Source organism: Oncorhynchus mykiss, chromosome 23 (genome assembly GCF_013265735.2).
Source record: "Oncorhynchus mykiss isolate Arlee chromosome 23, USDA_OmykA_1.1, whole genome shotgun sequence".
NCBI lineage: Eukaryota > Metazoa > Chordata > Actinopteri > Salmoniformes > Salmonidae > Oncorhynchus > Oncorhynchus mykiss.
Window position 1 is genome coordinate 43,177,592 of NC_048587.1, and position 8,868 is coordinate 43,186,459.

Consider the following 8,868-nt stretch of genomic DNA (forward strand, 5'->3'; position numbering starts at 1 on the left):
ACGGCTGGATGTTTAACCTGTGCTGTCTCTGCCACTCTTGGCCTCCTGTATTGACCAGGGCCTCTGAGGGAATCGGATGGAAACAGAAAAACTTTGTCTGCAAAGAAATCATTAAATATTACTATGCAATCATTTCATACTATAAAATTATGGTCTGCATTTGTTTTTGATTATTTCCTATAAAAAATAAAATGAGAAGCCTTAAAAAAGAACAAGTAAAATAAATAAGTCATTTATTTTGGGAAGTTATGAGAAACTGAGAAAGGGTTCGGTGTACTGAGGTGAATAGGATAGAAACAGGAAATAGCACTTGTCTCACTTCTTTTCAACGATCGCTATAGCATCTTGATTACATTATGTTGCTGTTGTTGTTTTGTCTATCTGCACAAGAACAAAGGTCTGAGATTGAAATAATACAAGGTCTGCACACAATTTTATACAAGTCTGGCCCCACACAGACTGGACACGACAGGATGAAGAAAGAATGCAAGACACAGTCAAAGGGTCAGCCTGAAGATTAAGGGCACAAACAGGTGCAGTCGCTGTTCGTCCCTGTTTTGTAAATAGTGAAATCAAATCTTTTGCTTTTCCTGTTCCTCAGTCTGTTTGAGGATAAATACCACCATGTGGCTCCTGGAATAAACACAGAAATGACAGAACCACACTGGGTTCAAATATTATTTGAAATCTTTCAAATACATTGAGTGTTTGATTCAGGCTGGCCTTACAGAGGAAAAAATAATAATTTCACGTGATCGCGTGACTTAATGTAAAGTTAATGTGATAACGTGACAACTTGTGAAGCAACATGTGAGCACACGTGAAAACACAATCTCATGTGAAATCAATGTGATAACATGAGGATGCAAAATTTCAACGTGTGATAGCATGACACTACACATGTGACATGAAAATATGATCTCAAGTGAAAAATGTTTTATAACATGGGGATGCAACATTTCAACATGTGATACCATGAAATTACGTGACAACATTTGAGCACATGTGAAAGCCGAGAGGTCAAACGTAATTTAGAAAACTTTACTTTAAAAAGGCATAGTTGACATGAATTCAGTTTAAACAGTCATGGTCCCCTGCAGGTTTAGACTAGATCTCTAGTTCCATGGATGTTCCAAGGATGTTTTTAGGATATTCTCAAAATGTGTTGTCATGGTCCCCTGGAGGTTTTTGTCTAGTTGCAGTGAAAATAGGATAAATCTACAACTAGTGTCTGTATTTTGACAACTAAATTAAGATTTTAATAGGCAGTATGCTGCTTACTTGGGACAACCTCACAACCTCTTGGTTGCTAGCCAGCTGAAGTTCTTGCAGAGCCACCAGGTCTATGGACATAATGGAGATTGGCAAAATATTTATTGCCAATAATAAATATCTGCACTTTGCCTAAAGTTTCAGAAAAAATCTAATGAATAATGATGAATTTCTATAAAATGACACTATGCTGCTGTATTCTGATTTCAATTGGTGTAAAATTGGGATTCAGCCTTAAAAGAGATTTAAACTAATAACCCATTGCTCGCTACCAACCTATAATGTCCTAATGAAGTGCAGCTACACCACCAGATCTGTAAGCGTGAAGGAGATATGGCCACAAACTTATTGGCAAGAACGCATTTCTGCACTTTGCTAAAAGATGCACAGAATCAAGTTAATAATTGAACAATAATGACCCCCAATGTCAAACTGGCAGTGCTCAAAGACACTTGACGTTGAATAATTCTTAGAGGATTTGAACATGCAACCTCTTGGTAGGGAGTGCATCGATTTTTCTGAAGTGCCACCAGATTCATACTTATTGTGTGGAACATATATTAACACTCAAGAAATCTAATCAAATCAAATGTGTCACCTGCGCCGCATACAACAGGTGTAGGTAGACCTTACAATGAAATGCATATTTACAAGCCCTTAACCAAAAATGCAGATTTAAGAAAAATACCCCAACAAATAAGAAATAAAGTAAAAAATAATTAAAGAGCAGCAGTGACATAGCAATAGCGAAGCTATATACAGCGGGTACCAGTACAGAGTCTGTGAGGAAGCACCGGTTAGTCAAGGTAATTGAGGTAATATAGACACCACCGTTCAAAAGTTTGGGGTCCCTTAGAAATGTCCTTGTTTTTGAAAGAAAAATACATTTTTGTCCATTAAAATAACATCAAATTGATCATAAATACAGTGTAGACATTGTTAATGTTTTAAATGACTATTGTAGCTGGAAACAGCAGATTTGTAATGGAATATCTACATAGGCGTACAGAGGCCCATTATCAGCAACCATCACAACTGTGTTCCAATGGCACGTTGTGTTATCTAATCCAAGTTTATCATTTTAAAAGGCTAATTGATCATTAGAAAACCATTTTGAAATGATGTTAGCACAGCTGAAAACTGTTGTCCTGATTAAAGAAGCAATAAAACTGGCCATCTTTAAACTAGTTTAGTATCTGGAGCATCAGCATTTGTGGGTTGCAAAGAAAAAGACATATCTCAGACCGGCAGTAGGAAGGCCTTCCTGAAGAGCCCAGTGGCTTTCAGTGTGGCACCGTCATAGGATGCCACCTTTCCAACAAGTCAGTTCGCCAGATTTCTGCCTTCATAGAGCTGCCCCGGTCAACTGTAAGTGCTGTTATTGTAAAGTAGAAACATCTAGGAGCAACAATAGCCCAGCTGCGAAGTAAGCCACACAAGCTCACAGAATGGGACCGCTGAGTGCGTGTAGCGCGTAAAAATCATCTTTCCTCAGTTGCAACAGTTCCAATCTGCCTATGGAAGCAACGTCAGCACAATAACTATTTCATCGGGAGCTACATGAAATGGGTTTCCATGGCCAAGCAGCCGAACACAAGCATAAGATCACCATGCGCAATGCCAATCTTCGGCTGGAGTGGTGTAAAGCTTGTCATGTAGTGTCTCTCCGTCATAGTAATTCATTTTTCAATATAAGGTACGATCATCACTGCTCATTAAGAAAAGGTTGGGCAAATATATGTGTATTTGTGCCAACCATTAGTGGAGGTGTAGGAGCAGTTAAAGTTTTTGATGGATATGCTGATGAGAGTTGAGCAACTCCTTTGACACAGTTCTGATAACTTCGCAAGAGAATGTGTCAGTAATGAGATAGAAGCAGTAGAAGAGTAGAAGTAGAGTAGAGTAGAAGCATGGTGGCTAGGAAAAAATCCATAGAAAGGCCAAAACCTACGAAGAAACCTAGAGAGGAACCAGGCTATGAGGGGTGGCCAGTCCTCCTCTGGCTGTGCCGGGTGGAGATTATAACAGAACATGGCATGGTCAAATAATAATAATCACAGTAGTTGTCGAGGTTGCAGGAAGTCAGCACCTCAGGAGAAAATGTCAGTTGGCTTTTCATAGCCGATCATTAAGAGTGTCTCTACCGCTCCTGCTATCTCTAGAGAGTTGAAAACAGCAGGTCTGGGACAGGTAGCACGTCCGGTGAACAGGTCAGGGTTCCATAGCCGCAGGCAGAACAGTTGAAACTGGAGCAGCACGGCCAGGTGGACTGGGGACAGCAAGGAGTCATCATGCCAGGTTGTCCTGAGGCATGGTCCTAGGGCTCAGGTCCTCAGAGAGAGAGACAGAAAGAAAGAGAGAAAGAGAAATAGAGAGAGCATACTTAAATTCACACAGGAAACCAGATAAGACAGGAGAAGTACTCCAGATATAACAGACTGACCCTAGCCCCCCAACACAAACTACTGCAGCATAAATACTGGAGGCTGAGACAGGAGGGGTCAGGAGACACTGTGGCCCCATCCGATGATACCCCCGGACAGGGCCAAACAGGCAGGATATAAACCCACCCACTTTGCCGAAGTACAGCCCCCACACCACTAGAGGGATATCTTCAACCATCCTGAGACAAGGCCGAGTATAGCCAACAAAGATCTCCGCCACGGCACAACCCAAGGGGGGGCGCCAACCCAGACAGGAAGATCATGTCATTGACTCAACCCACTCAAGTGACGCACTCCTCCTAGGGACGGCATGGAAGAGCACCAGTAAGTCAGAGAATCAGCCCCTGTAATAGGGTTAGAGGCAGAGAATCCCAGTGGAGAGAGGGGAACCGGCCAGGCAGAGACAGCAAGGGCGGTTCGTTGCTCCAGAGCCTTTCCGTTCACCTTCACACTCCTGGGCCAGACTACACTCAATCATATGATCCACTGAAGACATGAGTCTTCAGTAAAGACTTAAAGGTTGCGACCGAGTCTGCATCTCTCACATGGGTAGGCAGACCATTTCATAAAAATGGAGCTCTGTAGGAGAAAGCCCTGCCTCCAGCTGTTTGCTTAGAAATTCTAGGGACAATTAGGAGGCCTGCGTCTTGTGACCGTCTTGTGAGCACGTGTAGGGATGTACGGCAGGACCAAATCGGAAAGATAGGTAGGAGCAAGCCCATGTAATTCTTTGTAGGTTAGCAGTAAAACCTTGAAATCAGTCCTTGCCTTAAAACCTCTGATGACTCCCCATCCCGCATGAGGGAGCGTAATCATCACCTGACACTAATTAGCATAACGCAACGGACATAAATATTCCTAGAAAATATTCCTATTCATAAAAATCACAAATGAAATATATTGAGACACAGCTTAGCCTTTGTTAATCATCCTGTCATCTCAGATTTTCAAAATATGCTTTACAGCCAAAGCTAGACAAGCATTTGTGTAAGTTTATCGATAGCCTAGCATAGCATTTTGTCCAGCTAGCAGCAGGTAACTTGGTCACGGAAATCAGAAAAGCAATCAAATTAAATCGTTTACCTTTGATGAGCTTCGGATGTTTTCACTCACGAGACTCCCAGTTAGATAGCCAATGTTCCTTTTTTCCAAAAATATTATTTTTGTAGGCGAAATAGCTCCGTTCGTTCTTCACGTTTGGCTGAGAAATCGCCCAGAAATTGCAGTCACGAAAACGGCGAAAAATATTCCAAAATAGCTCCATAATATCGACAGAAACATGGCAAACATCTGTTTATAATCAATCCTCAAGGTGTTTTTCAAATATCTATTCGATAATATATCCATCGGGACAATTCGTTTTTCAGTAGGACCGATTGAAGTAATGGCTACCTCTGTATTTTACGCGAGAATCTCTCTGGGAGCATCAGGTGACCACTTGCGCAATGTAGCTGCTTACGGGTATTCTTCAACATAAATGCGTAAAACTACGTCACAATGCTGTAGACACCTTCGGGAATACGGAGAAAGAGTAATCTGGTTCATAGCCCATTCACTGCTAAATAGGGACTCATTGGAACGCAGCGCTTTCAAAACATGAGGCACTTCCGGATTTAATTTTTCTCAGGCTTTCACCTGCAACATCAGTTCTGTTATACTAACAGACAATATTTTTACAGTTTTGGAAACTTTAGAGTGTTTTCTATCCTAAGCTGTCAATTACATGCATATTCTAGCATCTTGTCCTGACAAAATGAAAATACTGCCCCCTAGTCACAACAGGTTTTAACAGGAAGCTAGTGTAGGGAGGCTAGCACTGTAGTAATGTGATCACATTTTTGGGTTCTAGTCAGGATTCTAGCAGCCGTATTTAGCACTAACTGAAGTTTATTTCGTGCTTTATCCAGGTAGCCGGAAAGTAGAACATTGCAGTAGTCTAACCTATAACCTAATTTTCTGCATCATTTTTGGACAGAAAGTTTCTGATTTTTGCAATGTTACATAGATGGAAAAAAATCTGCCCTTGAAACAGTCTTGATATGTTTGTCAAAAGAGAGATCAGGGTCCAGAGTAACGCCAAGGTCCTTCACAGTTTTATTTGAGACGACTGTACAACCATCAAGATTGTGAGATTCAACAGAAGATCTCTTTGTTTCTTAGGGCCTAGAACAAGCATCTCTGTTTTGTCCGAGTTTAAAAGTAGAAAGTTTGCAGCCAGCCACTTCCTTATGTCTGAAACACAGGCTTCTAGCGAGGGCAATTTTGGGGCTTCACCATGTTTCATTGAAATGTACAGCTGTGTGTCATCCGCATAGCAGTGAAAGTTAACATGTTTTCGAATGACATCCCCAAGAGGTAAAATATATAGTGAAAACAATAGTGGTCCTAAAATGGGACCTTGAGGAACACCGAAATTTACAGTTGATTTGTCAGAGGACAAACCATTCACAGAGACAAACTGATATCTTTCCGACAGATAAGATCTAAACCAGGTCAGAATTTGGGCTTCCAATCTCTCCAAAATAATGTGGTGATAGATGGTATCAAAAGCAGCACGAGGACAGATGCAGAGCCTCGGTCTGACAGCATTAAAAGGTCATTTACCACCTTCACAAGTGCAGTCTCGGTGCTATGATGGGGTCTAAAACCAGACCGAAGCATTTCGTATACATTGTCTTCAGGAAGGCAGTGAGTTGCTGCGCAGCAGCTAATTCTAAACATTTTGAGAGGAATGGAAGATTCGATATAGGCCGATAGTTTTTTATATTTTCTGGGTCAAGGTTTGTCTTTTTCAAGAGAGGCTTTTTTACTGCCACTCTTAGTGAGTTTGGTACACATCCGGTGGATAGAGAGCCGTTTATTATGTTCAACATAGGAGGGCCAAGCACAGGAAGCAGCTCTTTCAGTAGTTTAGTTGGAATAGGGTCCAGTATGCAGCTTGAAGGTTTAGAGGCCATGATTATTTTCATCATTGTGTCAAGAGATATAGTACTAAAACACTTGAGTGTCTCTCTTGATCCTAGGTCCTGGCAGAGTTGTGCAGACTCAGGACAACTGAGCTAAGGAGAAATACGTAGATTTAAAGAGGAGTCCGTAATGTGCTTTCTAATGATCATGATCTTTTCCTCAAAGAAGTTCATTAATTTATTACTGCTGAAGTGAAAGCCACCCTCTCTTGGGGAATGCTGCTTTTTAGTTAGCTTTGTGACAGTATCCAAAATAAATGTAGGATTGTTCTTATTTTCCTCAATTAAGTTGGAAAAATAGGATGATCGAGCAGCAGTGAGGGCTCTTCGATACATTTGCATTCATATTACATTTTTCCTGCAGGAATATCGTAAGATTTGTATACTTGGACATTGATTCAGCTTTTCCAGTATTAGTAGCCATATTATATGTTCAACATTTGCAAAACAACCAGTTTTCATAACTCTGAATATTCTTATAATTTTTGTCCAGAAGGAAAAGGCATGCTGTCGCAAAAGGTGAATTGATTAAACCTATCGCGGTGATAAAAAGTGTATTGTTAGGAGCTCTCCCCAAACAATAGCATGGCATTTTTTCACAGTAATAGCTACTAGAAATTGGACAGTGCAGTTATTTTAACAAGAATTTAAGCTTTCAGCTGATATAAGACACTATGTACGGCCATTTGTTGTCTCTCTAAAATAAGTGATCATGACACAAGGCACTGCATGATTTACAACTGTCCCGTTGACGGGACACCGATCCCTATTAATTAAAGGCTGATATAAATCCATGTGATATTACATTCATAGCTAGTCACATGTTATTGTGATACTCACAACATGCCAGATTAGCTACAGTTACACACTTACAACTAGTTGATAGACACTGAAATGTAATGTTCCCTTTCTGTGAATCAGCTGCCATTAAGAATTCAGAAGAAGCACAGAAATCTCCTGTCAGTGCAGCTCTTGATTTTCACAAGGTCTAACAAAAAAAATTCAAAATTGACAGCATCATAAGAGGTGCGTAACTTTGGGCAAAATAACATTTAAACCCTATAAAATGGTACATTTCCATTAATGGTTGGCACAAATACAATATATTTTAGACCATGCCCCCAAATATGCTATTGAGCCCCCACCAGCACATTGCTCCGACCTACATTTCAAAGTGCAGCAATGATTGTACCTAGTCCTACGTTCGTAACCAAGTGCAATGTGGGAATTTAACACATACGCCTGGGAAAAACCCACTTGATCGGCCCTCCAACCGATAATTAGTAGTGGGAAATACATCTATTATCCCTGAGCACCAACTTCTGACATCACCTAATAAGGAAATTACCTCAATAATAGCATTTGGCAGTTAAATGTAACAAAACATTATTTATAAAAAGCAATCTATTAATATGGTTTTTGAACTCTAAACTTTGTTTACAAGCATGATAGTTGTACTTTAAGTTTGTTTGACGCAGCTTGTTGGCCAATTGGCGTTTTTCAATTCCTTCAAAGCACATGAATGCTCTCAACTGGGTTTTACGATTTCACAACTGGTAAATTCCCACCGCCCACAATATATATTGAATATATTGAGTCATAAAATGTACCCTTATACTAGATTAGTACAATGTGAGTTCCTACGTGTACCTCTGAAGGTACCTTATGTGTACCTTATACCTTTTTATACACGAGGGAATAAAACTGTACTGTAAACATACTCTTATTTGAGATTTTGTGGATATACAGAAACTATACACGCCCCTTTAGATTTGAGTCAGTATGTTGGCAGCAGCCTCTCAATATTAGTGATGGCTGTTTAACAGTCTGATGGCCTTGAGATAAAAGCTGTTTTTCAGTCTCTCAGTTCCAGCTTTAATGCACCTGTACTGACCTCACCTTCTGATGATAGCGGGGTGAACAGGCAGTGGATGCTGCGATTTGCCTCATATGAAGCCAAAGGCACCATAAGGTGATGATTTTTTAATTTGCTTTAAGGAAAATGCAAAGGTAGAATGGTTAGTCAGGCTGGATGGGTTAGCATATAACGCCAACGTCTAGCAGCCCAGCAGTTGCGAGTTCAAATCCCATCACTGACTAATTAGCAACTTTTCAACTACTTAGAATGTTAGCAAACGCTTTTAGCTAATCATTCCCCTAACCTTAATCATTTAACCTAATTCCTA